The 17,374-nt window shown below is 42.0% G+C and overlaps 2 long non-coding RNA genes across 3 annotated transcripts in view; one reads left to right on the forward strand and one right to left on the reverse strand.

Annotated features, from left to right (window-relative positions):
• Positions 1 to 17,374, forward strand: part of LOC135402106 (uncharacterized) — a 63,025-nt gene that overhangs the window by 524 nt on the left and 45,127 nt on the right. The gene's annotated exons all lie outside the window — the stretch shown is intronic.
• On the reverse strand, positions 2,905 to 10,641 carry LOC135402107 (uncharacterized). Its single transcript, XR_010425028.1, has 3 exons — positions 10,273 to 10,641; positions 7,547 to 7,671; positions 2,905 to 6,276 (listed from the first exon to the last, which is right to left on the reverse strand). It is a non-coding gene; the product is annotated as an uncharacterized LOC135402107 (long non-coding RNA).

The following is a 17,374-nucleotide window of genomic DNA, read 5'->3' on the forward strand; positions in this document are numbered from 1 at the left end:
TCTGTGTGTTACCTATAAGTCTTGCAAAAGAGGCCATTTGGCTATTTGTGTGTGGTGGCTCATGAATTCATGCTGCTAAAGTGAGACAGTCTCATTTAAGCATCTGAGTGTTGCCTTATTTGTGAAAAGCTTTTTCATACCAATTACCATATTTAGCAGAAATGAGCAAAATTCTGCTCAGCTTCAAATGTTCTTCTTCAGACCTATACATAATTTTTAATAGCTTCTTTCCCTCAGCACTTTTCTACTGTACCTTTCTCCTCCTTGGCCCCAAACCTCTTACTTGAAGAGGTTGTTTCTGTTTGTATAAGGTAAGCTTTTTTTACCAGATTATTCCCAGCATAATATGCCAAGGGGAATACAGTGCATTTGTTATTTCCTTAAAAAAATAATCAATTACCTGAAACATTCCCTCTAGACCTATAATACTTATTTCAGTGTTCTGTCAATAAATATAACAAGGTTAGTTTTCTATCAGATTAGTTGGAAGAATCATTTGAGGGAACTTCTATTTGGTAAGCTCAGTTGCAAAAAGCAATCAATAAGAAAAAAATCCCTTGTTGTTATCGAAAGAAACATGGAGCTCTGAGGAGTTGTCCCAGAACAAATATTTATGTCTCTGCCTCAGAATTCTCTTGCTGGCACCTGAAGGCCACTTTGCCTTTCTGCTCTCTTGTTTACAAATGCCAAATGAAAGCCTGCAGGGAGTCTGAGCAATGTTGGAAGTACTAGAGGAGCATTCTGAGTATGGCAGTTCTGGTCCTTGTTTATAGGCAATCCCCATTTACTTTTGTTGTGTGTTAACCAAACCATCATCCTCTGCATCTCAGAATCTCATATTCTTGCCAATGGCACTTCTCAGCTTCAAAGTCCTCTCAAAGACAGTTTTATAAAAGTAATGCAAAACTCCTAATGTACTTTCACCAGTTGTTTATAATATTGGAGAAGAGAGCCAGGCTTGCCTATCCTGCTGGAATAATCCTTCCTTGACTTTACCAGCTCCTGCTGAAGATGTCAGAGGCAGCATTCTCAGTCCTGTTGCTGCATGCATAGCTCTGCTGCTACTAGGTTGAGACAATGTGGAGGTTTAACAGCACAGGAGACACTTGAGAGTCCTCTCAGGAGTCCTATGCAGCTGTATTATCCATTTGGCCCAGAAATGGTGAGATTTGATGCCAGGACTAGAGAAAGGAAAAAAAAACCCAAAATAAAACCAAACAAAATATCTTAACACTGAAACGAGAAACAAAACTGTGAGGATTCTACACCCAGTCACATTGTAACACTCTCTAATCCTACATCCCATCATATTATTAAGTGCGTTTTCAGCTCAAAGTGGTTGGGGGGACAAAAAAAGATCCATCTAGCATAGTTCCCCAAATAATGACACAAAATTATTATCAACGATTTCCATTTATTCTGCAATATTTATTGGAAGTTATTGTGACAGGTATAACTACACTGTCTCTGTTTCAACCTGTCTGCATTATGTTTTACAATCCATCTTTTGACAGGAGCCTGTCTTCAGTACAGTTTGTTTTCACAGCACTGAGGAATATGAGGCAGGTACCTGGATTCTTGCAGGTGGAAGTAGTGGCATTAAAGCCACATAAATGTGTGGGGAGGAAAAAACCACCAAAAAAATCCTTAGAAATTATGAAATATTTTGTCAACCAGACTGAGACTGACCTGCTGCATACAATGGTGGTGGCTAAAAGAAAACCATTTCTGCAACAGAAAAATGTTGCCCTGTGAAACAAAAAGAGAGGGGAAAAAAACACAAAACCAAATGTCTACCACTAAGTTTAACACTTTGTTAACTGGTGCCACAGTTCTGAAGTCACTTGACTGGGTACATCTCTGTGTATTTCAGCCCTCTTTTCTGTCATGCCAGCTGCTTACTTTAAGCTGATTTCTTGATTTCAACTGCAAAAATAACAATGCATGCATTTAAAAGTGGGATGCTGCAGTATTAAAGCAGTTGTGCTGGTACTGAAGTGGTCACCAGGCTGCTAATCAGTGTGTAGTAGAGAGCACACTAAATTCAGTTGGTATCTGCTATATGCACTTAAGGAGAATGGATGGGCCTAATTGCCTTGAAGTTTTGCACAAGCAAAACTTATGTTATTTGTAGGTAGGTGCTTACAATTGCTGGTGCAACTGTACAGACTGTGAGGGTGTGTAGTGTGCATGAGAACTGTGCTCTGCGTGTTCACTGGTGATGCCACAGCAAATTAGATTTGAGTTGGAAGAGCCCTTGCCAGATCATCTGAGAGCAATTCTATTCAATTTAATTCTTTCAGACTTTGTTTTTTAATCTTCCAAAGGAGATCTTTATAAGTTTGTAAGGCAAAAACCCCAACAAAAATAGTTTTGTTACAATAGTCAAAATCAAGCACTTGGAAGTGATTTCTTTGGGGTGGTGTTTAGCATCAGGCACAGGGGGAACACAGAGTGCCCTTCCCTTCCTTAGCCAGATCAACACGATGTCCTGACAAGGGCCCACTCTTGTGGGAGCAGTTGGCCAAAATTGCTTTTGTAATGTATTCTGGAGCAAGAGGTGCTCCAGAGGTACAAGAGGTGCAAGAAGCAGCCCAGAGGGGCCAGGGATCAATATAAAGGCTGAATGCAAAATAAATTTCTGTGATTATATATAGTCACTTAAGTGGAGCTGAAAAAAGAAAGGAGAGGAAAGAGCTAGTAAACAAAAAGCTATTAAAGATGGAAACTGTGCTTGATAATATCAGTTTTCCCTTCAGAATATAGTCAGAGCTTTAGGGGCGAATCCTCTTACCGTGGCTGCGTTAACAGTAATGGAGAGACTTGGGGATTTTTCGCTCGAGATTTGTTGCATTATTTTATTGCTTAAAATACCAGACAACTTGAGAACTGCAAAAATTATGAGTAGCTCTTGAGATTTATTTATTTTTTGAGATTGCCACTGGTATTTAGAAAGAAGAGAGAGGATGAGGATGAGGAGGAGGAGACGCACTAATCCAGAATACATCATTTTGGTCATTGCAGAACTCCAATATATACAGGCAAGCTAGTGATAGACAAATTACCTGTTCTGTCCTGATCTGATAATTGAATTGTTTTTTCCAAAACTGGTGATAACTCTTTTTAAAATGTCTTTTTAGCTAATCCAAGAATATGATTCACAGTGGAGGAAAAAAGAGAAACAATTTTCATAATGTCATGATCTTGTGGCCTGCAGAGAACTAAGAGGTCACAGCCCACACAGTCTGACTTGACTACACAGTTCAGGGAGAAAGTGTAGAGAAATAACAGCAGGGGGAAAATATCATGTAATTCTCCATTTTAGGTTAACCTTCATGTTTGACAGTGACCTGCAATGAAATAATGTCATGGTCAGTATTTGATATTGCTCTTCATTAGTCTTCCACAGGCAATTAAAAGTTTGAAAATAAATAATTAAGCCTTTTTTATCAGTGCAGAGTTGTATTTTCTGTGTATGCACAATCAGTTACACATTCAGGAAGGGAGTGAAAATAGAGCTTAAAAACACTACAAACAAACTTTCTTGAAAGCACAGATTGACCTTTCAGATGTTAGTGTTTTGCAGCACATTAGAGATTGCAGTCATGATATTTCTAGGTTGCTTGTGAACCAAGTCAGAGGATTTTCCTTTATGCTTTCAAGTGCAGTGTGAATGATAAGGTGACATCATTTTTTAATATTCTACTGGTCTGTTAATCAAATTGTAAGTTTGGGTTAACTGAATTGTTAAACTTGTAATTCTCTTAGAAGCTGGTATTCCAACAACTGCAGATATATTTAACAGAAATGTATGAACTCTGTATTTGCTGATGCCATTAAAGATAATGGGAAACAAATCTATGCAGATGTCCTGTGCTACAGGGGAAAAGTGATTTCCCACTGTAACAAAAGGTAAAAAGCCTATTCATTGAAGTACAGCTAGAAATTATTTCTAATTGGTATGAAAGAATCCTTAAATCTTTATACTGCTTTTAATATTTTGGGCTTGAATTACAGTTAATAGTTTACATAAAAGAGGCAATAGGAGGAGTACTAAAATTCAGAATCCTTGAACATGAAATGCTCTCTAGATTTCTAGTCATAGCGTCATTTCTAATGGTTTTACTGTCAAAAAATAAAACAACCAAAAAGTTGTTTGTACCAGCACAAGATGACAAAGTTTTTGCTAAATATCCTTTGCATTCCTCAGTAGATGCTCTCCGGTTTTGTATGTTAAGCGTGGGTGTGATTTCAGCATATGACTATGTGGGTAACAATAAAAGAGCTAATAGAAATAACATTTTTATAGATTCAGTACTAAGAGAATTAAAACCCTAAGAGTTCTGAACTTAGAGAATAGGGGAAAGACCAGGCTGTGCTAGTTGAAGAGGTCCTTCCTTCTTGTGAAAGGTGCCAGGTTCACCCTTTCTCTCAGTCCTTCCAAACCTGGCTGGAATTGCTGCAATGAATGTCTAAGTGACAAAAAGAAAAGCAGAGTGTAAAAGATGCTAATCAGCCTTTGTTCTTTTCAGACATCACATGCAGGACCCAAAGTAAAGATTTTGTGTGGAGAGAGATAGATTTTAATTAAGCATCTTAATAGAGAAATCCTTCTTGTTTTTTTCAGAATAAATTAAGGAAGTAACTTTGATGCAATATCATTTTCATCTAATCAGTAACATTCTGAAATTACCATGTTGTTTTCCATTAGAAATACCATCATCCAACAAATCAGATAAAATTATTTAACATAGCTATATTGCAACCTCAGCTAACATTAGCCTGGGCATGTGTATACACAGAGCACCAGACGGGGAGTGAATTGACAAATGTTTATAGGGAGAAAAGGGCAGACAGTATCAACAATTTTATATACTCCTTTGAATAAGATGCCCATATCCTATCTCGATGCACTAATAATCAGATAAAGGCTTATAAGGGTTTTGCCCTCTGCATATAGTGAATACTGATTACTGACACCAATAAAAGGCAAATGTCTTTAGCCTTTACTTACATGTACAAATTATTAATATCCCCCTTAAAAATTTTTACTTTATATTTGTCCTGAATTCAGAGGTTTTTGTTAGATATAAACCAGTATGTTGACAGAGACATTCCCATTAGCTTTTATACCAGTGTTTGCCATTTTTTAAACATACAGAACAAAGTGCATGAAGATAAATCAGCTTGCAAAGCTAGGACAACAGTTACAAGTCTGGAATAGTGATGGGGTTGCTGCTTCATAACTGTGTCTTCGATAAAATGTGTGTGGTGATTAGGACAGTTTTACACTACTATAGTTTCTGTGGGCAAATTTGCAACGCTTGTGTTCCTAACAGCCAGAGATAGGCCACAGTTAGCCTTGCGTGTTCAAGTACTATTAATTGCTATTAATATTTACTACAGTAGTGCCTTGAGGTGAAGTCAAGTAGGTGCCCTGTTTGTCCAAACTGAGAGCTTGATAAAGTGAACCACCTGGTGATAAGTGACTTACTCAAGAGCACAGAGAACGGTTTGTGAGCAGGAAACAAAACTGCTCACCCAGGTAGAATCTATCCAAGCCACAATACACACTTCTCTTTCTAAGGGAAGTTCTCCCAAGAATAAGACATTCCCAACTGAGACATAGGGAGTGTTATCTATTCTGTCACATGAGGATCTGACAATAAAAATTAAGGAAGGCAGCACTAATCACATATCCCATTTTTTCACCTACCATAGAAACTGAACTAAAGGTTTGAGGTGCATGAATAGGCATTACGAGGAACATGCAACTCTTCCTCTCAGAACAGACCTTCAGGATCACTTGTCACGTTGGTTTCTTTAGTTTGGCTAGATTTCTACCAGTTCCAGCAATAGGAAAATCTAAGACTGCCAGTATTTTTTGACATGACTTGAATCCCTGCATAATAGGTTCCATCAAAAAAAAACAGTTGCTTTTATTGCCATCATGGCTGTAATGCAATTTCACATGGTGTCCTTACAAACAGTATAATTTCTCATATACAGCTGTCAGCAATAACCTTTTGTGGCAGCAGAGAGAAAAAAAAAATCCCCAAAATACAAACTTATCTAACATATATTTGTAGACCTTAAATCCTGTCTAACCACATACAGCTGTGTCTTCCTGATCTCTGGTGTAGTGGAGGATTGTGTCTTTTACTTGTAGGTAGAGCAGAAGCAGCTGACAGGGCTTGTGCAAGTAGCATCTTGGAGGATATTCCCAGTGCAGCCTGCTCAGCTGGTGCAGGCAAGGGCTTGGCATCCGCCGCAGTCCTACATGTGCACAAGAACATAGAATATTTTGTATTCTTGTCATTCAGTTTTTCTCCTTTGATTCTGAACACAAATAACAGCTTAACCTAATGAGAAGTCATATCAAAAAAAACCTTAAAAAGATGGTACACGTCAAGACCAGATGAGGGCTGCAGGACCTGTGAGTCTCAAACACCCAGCAGTGTGTGTTTCACTCCCTGCTGCCTCTCCTACTGTCACAGACCAATTTATATTTTGTGCCTCAACAGGAGATGCTCCAGTGTTGGCACAAACTTTTAATGATCCCCAGTCTCACATGCTGCTCTGGAAACAGCTCTGAAGAATACAGAAGGTTTTGCAACATATTAGTCCTATAAATAAAAATGTATTTCTCACCAGGAGTTCATATTCAGATACTCTTCCACATTTTAGCATTGTGGGTTTTTTCCTCATCTGGAGATGCATTATCCCTTGTTCATGTCCTTTTGGCTTTTTCAGATATCTCTTTGTCTTGTGAACTCTGGTAAATTGTAGTATTGTCAGTGACATTCTAGATAATTGATTAGTGTGAAGATTCTTCCTGGTTTCCTTCTACTTGTGAAGTTATAGCAAGTCCTTTCCAATGTTTAATAAATACATTATCTGAGCAAGAAGATGAATATTGCAATGAAAAAGCTCCAGGTATCAAGTTACTGGCTGAGAGCAGGGTAGCCAGGGAGCCATCCCCACAAATCTTACCAAACCTGATAAATCATGAAGCTTAGTACCCAGGCCTCCCTGAACTACAGCAGATCCTTTTTGAGCTGAACTAGAGTGCCTCACACTCTGCTTTGGAGTTCCAAGGCACAATGCATGGAGAAGACAGTATACTATTGGACCAGTAGAGATTCTAAAGAGATCATATATTAGTTGCACATGTATTTGCATCAGTTAAATTATAAAATTATATTAATGAACACATCTCCTTTGGATATAAGTTGATAACTAGCTTGGTTCATGAGGAAGCTACCCCTTGATCAAGAAGCAACCTAGCATCACAAATTCATCCATCCCTTTTTCTGGAACATCTGTGTGCAGCAACCTTGGAATCATTAGAAGAACTTTCTTTTCCACTTGAAAATTGCCACCAGCTACCCCAGAATGGCTCTTGACTCAGACATGTTAATTAGTGTTCCAGTTTGTATGTGAAAAGCTGATATTCTTTACCTCTCTGAAGGAAGAGAGAGTATTGACCACTTTAGTACCAGTCCATTTCCAACCTGCTCTCTATTTCCAGCACTGATGCTCGTACCTTATATGTGAAATGAACCGGCTGTTACTGATTTCACAGAGGAAAGATGCAGACTCAGTGATTGTCAGAAGATTGTGTGTATTCCAATTTGCATAGGCTTCTCCTTTTCAGCCTCCTTCACTTGTCTAAAGAAATTAAAACGTATGAGTTTAGAAGCACCATGATACCAGCATGTAATATTTATTCCTCTTTTCATTGAATCAGAAATATGTGCTCAAACCCCTAGATTTTATTCAAAAATAATGTGCAGCTAAGGGGATTTTATTGCATAAGATATAGTATTAACAAATATGATCAGTGCTTAGATTGTACACAGTTGCTTTTTACCTGAAGTACATGATAAAAAAACTTAGTAAATGGCTAGTACTAGAGTGTGGTGTGTCAGGCAATACACTCCAGGATTTATTAATGCTAATATCTGTTAAGAAAATACATTGTTAGTCCTTCTCTACATATAGATTCAAATCTTTCCATTGATACCTTGCTGTAGAAATAAACCTGAATATACTTCTGTGGCACAGCATGCCTTAAAATTTAAACAAAAATCAACGTGATAAAAAAATTGATCAGTTCAGTGAACACATTTCTTTGCCTTGAACTGAAATGTGCATTCCAGAAGAGCATGGCTTGTGAATTGGAGATCCATGAAAGGAACAGACCTGCTAAAAGAATAACATTTTGATGAAACAAGCTTATTTGCTTAACAGCTTTCCACTGCAATTAACATATGCAGCAAATGTGTCTATTTAATGTGACAGTCTGCTCAAATAACGCTCTTTCAAGAGTGGGATTATATAATCTGGGAATAAGATTAAAATTATTGAATGTCTTGTTTATTGAAAATGCCAGCAGCACTGTCTCCTCCTTTCCCCTGTACTTCATGCTGACTTGTAAATGATGTGCTTGAGCTCTGGTGTCCTTAAATTAATGAACTGTCTGAGAGCACCATTCAGCACAGGACTGCTGTTTGGATCAAAAGAAAGAGAAATTGAAAGAAACCCTGGGGAAGACAATCTGTGCAGCAGCAGATCTGGAAGTATTTGACCTTATCAGGCTTCACGGGATGGCAGTTGCCTTGGTCCTACAAGATTAAAACTAAGAGAATGCTAATGGCAAGGCATGAAAAAATAAGTGACAAGATGTATAGCTGGGGATCAGCTGGTCCCTTGGGCTTGGATAATCAGTGGTCAGCCCATGGTCAGTGGCTCCATTGAGATCACTTTCTCCTGAGAGACATGCTGGGGACCTTCTGACCAGAGGATTGGCTTGGACTGAGAACAGGGACACAGACGGTGTGGCCTATTGTCCACTGCACAAAATGCCACACAGGACATCCTGAGCAGGGCATGGCTGCATGTCCCAGCAGCTGCCTTCAAGGTGGATGCTGTCAGCAAGATTTGAACTGCTATTCTCAGGAATAGTCATGCTGATGAGGGTGTGAACATGCACCAGCCAAGCCCCTGCCATTGCCACTGTCCCATTCTGCACGCCCTTGTCAGAGGCTTGCTCCCTCCAACCTCCTCAACAGTGTTTAAAAAATACACAAATTGGTTTTACCTCATGTTGAGAAGTAGACAAATCAAAGGGGAGGGTGGTGTAGATAATAGGTACACAGAAGTGAGTGGCCCAGCACTCATTGAGGATGGGGAATTGAGGACAGGCACTCATCAAATGATAGCCAGTAGAGCACTGCAAGGAGCAAGGAAGACGATACAAGCCTCTCAGAGTAACGGAGACTTCTAAACCCCAGGAAAAGGCAGCGAGGCTGCTGCTCCCTCACCTGGCAAGTGGGCAATTTTCATTACTAATGATTTAATTCACTTGGCCCCCAGAGTGACCCTGTTTTGAGCTGTTGCCCTGTTGTTTGACCCTAAGATCATTTCTGCATCAATTGAAGAGTATGGAAAGGAGGGGAGAAGGGTGCTGTGTGCTTCTCCATAGGCTGGTTAGAGACACTGGAACCCTGAACTAAAGTCAAAACACGATTTTCATATCAGAAATCATCTGTGAAAACAGACTTTTCCCTGCAGCTGCTTAGAGAGGGAAGCAGGTGAAACACAAAACTGGTGATGGCTCTAGCCCACATGCCCTTGAAAGGGTTCAGAGTCAGAGAGCTCAAGGACACTCTCACTGTTAAGCCAAGAGACAATCTCCAGGTTCAGTTAATTTTAGAACTGTGATAAATTCCCCTTCCCAATACCTCCAAAGGTGGGGAATTTCTGCAGCCCTCTGTGAAGCACCATGACGACAGCCTGCCCACTTGTGAGTTCACTGCATAAACATTTGTATAAATTGTGAGGAACAAGCTAAGGAACCAGATCCTTCCCCTTCTTATCTGGAAAAAAACCCTTCTTTGGTCAGTGCTCTGCTGGCAGAAGCTCGATTTTAAACACCCTCCAAGACTGATCGTGAAACATCCAGAGACCACATTATGTGATATTACATGGTTTTTTTCTGAGAGTCTGGGGGAACTCCTCATATTGTCCCCAACCCTGGAAAACTTCCAAGTGTTCCTGAGAGAGTATAATGAGGCTATAACTCTGAGGCACTGTGCTTTCAAAAGAGGAGGAGGCTGTTTCCTTTCTTGCCAGAGGATTTGGCAGTTGCTGTGTCTCGTTGGGACCATCACCCATTTCAGCTGGAGGATGCAAAGTCTTTCAGTGTGGTCATTGTACTATGGGACATGCAGATGGGTATCTGGGCAACGTGGAAAAAACTTTACTTACAGCTAGAGAATGAAGAGAGCAAACAAATAATTCCTTTTTCAGTCTCATTTTAAAAATGTCTGAATTACCAACTTGTGTTGCGTGTTGCATGTTGCCCATATGCCAGGTCACCTCTAAGGCAGTAATGTTGTCTCTTCTACATGCTAAACTTGCAGACTCTTCAGGCAGCAGCACCCGAATTTCCCTCAGGTGTACTGAACATTTCAGGTGATGATTGACCGCTCTCCCTGATATTTGTATGATTATTAGTTTCTTCTCTGTGTGCTATTCAGCAGACAGCACTGCTCATAAAAAGCAGATAGGAGCAAGTTGGGCTGCTGCCCCTGGTGAGTAGAAGAGAGGATGGGCTGATTGATGACCCTTGGCTGTTTTCTGATGTTGCACTTGTTTTTTATGATGTCATTAGGAGGCTATAGTCACATTAAGGAATCCCTCATGACATCATAAAGGACTTGATATTTCACTAATGTTATTTCAGCAGAGTGGAGCTCTGGCATTTTATAGTCTTTGCTTTCCCCATAGAATTAGGAGTTGTCTAACTACAACCTGGAAGAAATGCAAAAATAGTCAAATGCTGACTTCAAAAGTTATGGTTGAAGAATGCTAATATATTTGGCTCTTTTGGAGCACACAGCACCTTTAGATGGAGTACATGATGTGTTTATATAAAGATGCCATCAGTGAATCATATCCTCATGCAAAGGAAGAATCACACATGCCTTCCAATTCTTTTTGGTGCACAGAAACAAAGAATTATGTTTTCTGAACCCTTTTTGGGACAGTGTGAGAGACAAACGTGCCGTAGGACAGCACCATGGCACCATTTAGTGTAAGAGGACAGAGCTGTGGTGTAATGCTGCGATCAGGAAAACACTACCAATGGACCCTGAAGTTATCATTTCCTGATGTAAGAGCGGAACGTTAAGCACTGTACTGAAAAGAGAGATTTGATGAGCTTGGCATAGGTGGAGAAAGCAGTGTGAGTGCTGTGCCAGCTGTGCCATAAAGGGGATTGTGGGAATCGAGGTTGGTCAGTCCCTTACTGACACCTCCACATGCGAGAGCTCAGCATCCTCATTGCAGCAACACAAACATTCCCCCAGGTGAAACTGCTGTTAGTTAAGGGTAGGGACTGCCTGCCAAGGGAGAAATCCAATTACAGTTTGCTTTACTGCAGTATTAAGGGATCCCTCTACATGTCTTTATGCTGGTCCCTCCTGCCTTCCTTTCCTGATGCACTCAATAGTATAGAAATATTCTGCATGGTTTCTTAACCTTTCCTTTTTTCCCAGAGGAATTACACCTTTGATTTTACATTCATTTTCTTTGTTCTCTGAAAGTTCCCAAAGCAAAGGAACTTATTTTTAATCTACATTTCTATGAATTTTATGCTTTTCTTTCTGGTTGGTCCCAATTTATGTAGTAAACAGCAGTAATATTTATTGCATTGTTTTAAGATTTGCATTGCTTCTTATCTGTGACTTTGGAATGGTGCTGGAAAGCAATCTAAGAAGCCCTGCTGAATGGCAGTGAGAAATGGACCTTTACCTTGCACAGATGCTTTCAAAAATCCTTGCTGTTGACTGCAAAATCTCACTTGAAACTATTTTAAAAGCTGTTGAATTTTTTACCCACAATGACAGGCAGAAAACTCCAGAAACTGAAAGACTGCCATATGGCTATTAATCTGAAATGGACACTGTTTTATTTTGTGTAGAGAACTCTACAAGATAAAAAACTCTCTCTGAGACCCCAGCTGGATTTGCTGGGAGATCCTTTTTGGCCCGAATCCATCTGCATACTAAAAAGTAAGTAAATTAGAATGAAGGAGGTTTTTTTTCTTCCAGAGATGCTACTGCAAATACAAGTGTATGACACCTCAGAATTATTTTACAACCCCCAAAACAGCAAATTGGACTGTTTCATGTGAGACACAGTGCCAGATTTTCTTCAGGCAGCCCTGCCCGTGCCTCTCTCTTCTGCCCTTAGATCTGAAGAGGGGAGGAGAAGCAGGAGAAAAGTATGCATTTCAGCATACCAGTAGCTCAAGGTACCCAAAATCTTGCTGAGGAGACTGTCCTTCCTCAGTCCATGTGGTCCTAAGCCATCTCTCTCTGCCTCTGTGGAAGTGCCCTACTCATCACTCTGTTGCTGAGCCTATGGCCCCTTGATAAGCATAACTCCCAAAGCAGCAGATTTTTATTATTGTCAAGGGTACAGAAGTGTGAGTCCAAGAGCCTCCCATCTCCATTGTTCAGCCTGCCAGCTGATGGAGCAGTAGCTGACTAACAATCCCACATTCCAGAGTCTGTCCCTTGCTCTTCGCTGCACTGACAGAAAACTCAGACATTGCATCAGGAGGGAAAGGGCCCCAGGGATCTGTGGGCGCTTGGCAGTGGGATCTGGTGGTGTTCTCTTTGGTCAGTGACAAGCTCTGCCTTGAGTAGGCTCCGTGTGTCAGAGGCATTGCTGCTCTGTGCCCAGCTGAGCCAGTCCTGGCCGTGGGATTTCCCAGGCAGCTGGCAGTGATCCTGCAGGTAGCTTGGGACTTCAGACAGCAGGGGACACAACCCCCTGAGGAAAAAACAATCTTACTTTTGTGTACCAACAGTGTCATGCACAGTGAGGATGAATACAAAGGAGAGTCCTCAGAGGAAGTTCTGGCATTCGACATTCCCAGGGTCATTGGTGGCTTTGTGATCCTTTTTTAAAATGTATAAATCACTGATTAAATGTCTGTTTGCCAGGCTGCACCAACCTGGACATGCCTGGAGATGTCCCAAGGGAGGAGGTGGGAAAGAGGGAGAGTTGCCTGAAGCCTGGGATAGTTATCTGTTTTCTTTGAACAGAGCAACTGATCTACCTCTGGGGTTTTGCTTTCACACAAGTTCATCCAGTTCACCTACTTATACTGCTCGTTATTATTAGACTCGTTAGCAGGTTCACTCCACAGCTTGTAGGGAAGGTGTGCACATGGGTGGCACCTGAAGACAGAAAGTATCTGATTATATCTAATACGTATTTGGCTCATCTTCCCAGGTGTGCTGTTCTACAGATAATAAACCAGACAACTTCACAGAGGGAGGTACAGGCACACCCTAGCTGTGGGCTCCGGCTGTATTCCAGCATCAGCTCCCAAGTGGGGTACCTGTGCTGGTGAGGAATCAGGATTGTGCCTTTGTATACAAGGGAACACAGACATGAATGCCGTGGCCTGCATAGCTGTCACAGGTGACCAGATTTGTCACGGAGCGGTAGGTCTTCAGAGGCACCTGTGTTCTCAAGCACTGACACTGAGCTGCTCCAGTGTTTATGGGCACCTTCCCTCTGCATCCTCCTTGTCTCTGTCTTGTGTCCACTTATATATAAGCTCATCATGGCACAACTTGCTTTCCACAGGTGTAATGCAGCAAGCTGTGTTTGCAGCATGGGAGGTACCTGCTCAGGGGACAGTGACTGCATAGGTGTGACCTGTGTGTTGGAGCAGAATATCGTGTGACAGAACTCGGGTCTAATGCGTGCACGTGGGGAATGGATCACACACACTGTTCCTGATGAGAAGCTGCTCTGGGTCTTGGCATGTACAAGGAGGAGGAGACCTGTTACGGATCTGAGGCTGAGCTCTCTGCTCTATGTTCTGTGGCATCTGTGGTCTTCCTCTGGCTGTGGGGCTGAACACTGATACTGAGAGGTCAGGTGCAAGATTTCAGCTGGAAGCAGTTGAAGAACAAACAGGAAATAGAGGAAAGAAGGTCTCCCAAAACGATCACACTTCCCCACCTCTCTCAGTGTTATGTACAATACATGGACTTCTTCAGCTGGATGCTACTTACATCTACACTACATCTGAGCATGTAAGGGTGAGCAGTTCATTGGTAGTGAATGCTCCATCCTGCCCTCACATGCAGATAGTGATCTTGATTTTGCTGTTCAGCCATGGGTGCCTTTGAACTCAGACCTAGCAGAGAAGGCTGAATCTCTTCCATCTGATTCATATCCAGAGCTTCTGCTATTTACTCAAGCCTCTCGGGTGGAGACATTGGGCTGGAGAGCTTGTGGGAACAACTCCCTTTTAGTTCTAGCTGCAATTTGAAAGCTGTGGTGTAGGAAGAAAAACAGGGTAACCAGCCTGTCTTCAAAGTGAGCCTTTCTTCTCCCCAGAGCAGTGTAGCTCTGACCCCATTTAACATCAGCTCTCTCACAGGGAATGAGAGGTCGGTACATGCAGTGTTTCAGGCTCAGAGAAAAATTCCTCTGCCTTAGTGGAACAGGTACATGTGTTTAATAAGCACTTTCTTCAGTATAATTACAATAAGGATGGCAAGTAAATTTTTTTTTCTTTTGCATCAGTACTGCAGAATTTTCATAGCAGTTGACATTTTTTGCAATGCCAGCTTTAGCAGGAATACATGCTGCATGCATTGAGTGACCCTTCAGGAAGTTAATGCTTCCACATCTACCTCAGAGTGAGCTGGAGACCTCTGGCCAGAGCAGCACTGCTTTAGCTTGCCAAGATGGGTTCATTAGAATTTTCTTCACAAATTCAGTGCATGAAATAAATTTGGCTTCCAGCCTGATGACTTGTTTCAGTCACCTATGCTTTTAGCCTATGTTCAGGATGAGCAAGAATGTCTTACTTAGTGCTAATCATGTGATCTTGGATTTTTAAAGCTCACCTTTATTCATGGCAAACCAAGACCTAATTAGTTGATAATATTAAATGCAGTGGATATTTATGTGTTATCAGTTTTTAATGTATGTTGCTGATATGTGATTCTATTTGACTTGAACAAAGCACCTTTTACACTCTAGATGAAACAGGCATTACTTTGCTTAAGTATTGGGCAGATGGGAGCCTGATAGTCATTCACCTGTCTCTAGAAAGAGTTGCAGTAGTGAACCGGTTTCTTGGGCAATGTCTCTTTGTGCCTGGTCATCAAGGGCTGCCAGCTGTTGGGATATTGTTCTCACACATCCTTGGATGGGAGTTTAGCAACTATCGTGGGAGCTCTTCAGACTAACTGTATGGTGTAGTTTTGAGGACTATGATTGGAATATCTGTGATCAGGAAAAGAAGAAGGGAATACACATAGATTAATGCACCTCTTGCACAGTCCAAAAAAAATTCTCAGAGTAGATGTAGCACAATGGCTGTTTGGTAAATGTTCACAGGCAATTGACTCAGGGGACCTGTGCCTCAGGGCTGCAGAGGACTCCATACGCTGTGGGTCTGGAGTTCTTCTTGCACAAAACAAGTCCCTTTTCCATGGAATTTTTAATGCACCCGAATGCATAATAGGAATGGGAGCATTCTGTAAAGGGCAGGAGCTCGACCAGATAAACTTTACAATAAAACAGATATTAAAGGTTATTTATAGTGTTATGCTCTCCTTTCTATTTATGAAACCTTGACATATTTATCTTTTATTTGGAAATTATTAGTCCCAAATTGGGCTCAGATGCTGCATCTTCTGTTTGAATTATGAGCAAGAAAAAACAGTGGAGCAACAATACCCCTGGAGTGATAGCTTTACATCTTTAATCTAATTAATTTATGAGCATTTCCAGGGACTCCCTACTACAGCTCCTGAATGCCTGGAAATCCTGCCTTTTAAGAGTTTTTCATTTGATATTTTTTTTCTTCCTGCTAGTGTGGGTCTCACATTTTCAACCCTGTAGTGTTCAGTACATAGAAAAGCTGTATTAATGTCTTAGTGCTTAGTATGTCAACTACAATTGAATTAATTTCTCCTGAATTGTTTGTTGGTTGTACTTATCTTGTTCTAGTGAGATGCTCGATGATGGCAGGGTAAGAGGTCCCTGTTTGTGGCTTCCCCTGTTGTGTGTGAGGCCTCACCTTTGCTTTGTTCTCTGTAACAGCAGTAACCAACATGATGGAATGCTTTCCTTAAACCTTGTATCACAGGGGCTGAGGTCCTTTTGAGCTAGTTTTTGTAGGCTTCCAGGAAGTGGTGGTAGATGTGGCATCATGCAACATCTCAGGGGTATCCAAATCCAGTCTGTTTCAAATCTGAATCATGCTCCTCTTTCTCTCTTTGGCAGGTGCGAAAGAAACGGAAAACTCCTGAATTAGCATTTTCCGTTTGTCAGTGCCGTGCTCCCTGACAGAAGCAGACTTGTATTGGCTCTCCCTCCCGCCCTCTTAATTAATTCTGCTGTGCTGAGCAAGCGGGCTCCAGCAGACTCGCTGCTGCGGACTGATCTCCCTGTCTGCCTTTGATGTGTCTCCTGGGAGGGGGAGGGCACGCTAGAGAAACTCATCAGAGAGACCTGCTATTGCTTATTTTCATGCTGCCTTGGGCAGAGCTCTTCTCTGTCCTCTACTCTTACATTACTTCTCTTTCAACAGCAACTACATTGTCATAATAAAGCAGATGTTTGTAAGTCCTGTGAGGGTGGGGGCCTGGGACCCCCATGCCTCGTCACTGCAGCGGGAGCTGGTGCCCCGATGGCCTGGGTGGGTGTTGGAAGCTGCAGGGCTGGGCTTGGCTCTCGAGGTGCCCAGAGGGTTCACCACACTGAGTCCACAGCTGAGGGCTGGTGCTGGGCAGCTCTGCCCACCCCAGGAGGCTCAGCCCCCACTGAGGATGATTCCTTTCCTGCTTATGGCCACATCACTGCCCTTGGACCGCTCCCCCTCCCACCTCCTGCCCTGGCCCAGCGAGCCTGTGGCCAGCAGTGGCTGGGTAGTGGGCACTTGCCCCCAGGGGGTGTGGGAGCTGACTATGGTTGACAGGACGGTGTTGAACAGAGATGGCCCCTCGGCCAGGGGCCACTCCAGGCAGGGAGGGTACTCAGCTGTGCTGGGATCGGGGAGGGCCATGGCATTCAGGCCCTGTTTTCCATGGTGCTATCAGGGAATCTGCTGAGAGCTGGCGGCTGACATGTGGAACAAGTGAGCTCTGGGAAACATTGATGCCAGTCCCTACGTGTATGGCTGCATGTGTGCAGAGCAGGCAGTGCTGTGCATCACGCTGGAGCTGTGGGGCTCTTGTCTTCACTGCACCAGAAGGAATCACAGCTCTTCACTTTTTGCGCGTTTTCTCTGTCTCATTCTTTTTTTTTTTTTTTTTCAATTTTT

The sequence above is a fragment of the Pseudopipra pipra genome, chromosome 24 (genome assembly GCF_036250125.1).
Source record: "Pseudopipra pipra isolate bDixPip1 chromosome 24, bDixPip1.hap1, whole genome shotgun sequence".
Lineage (NCBI taxonomy): Eukaryota > Metazoa > Chordata > Aves > Passeriformes > Pipridae > Pseudopipra > Pseudopipra pipra.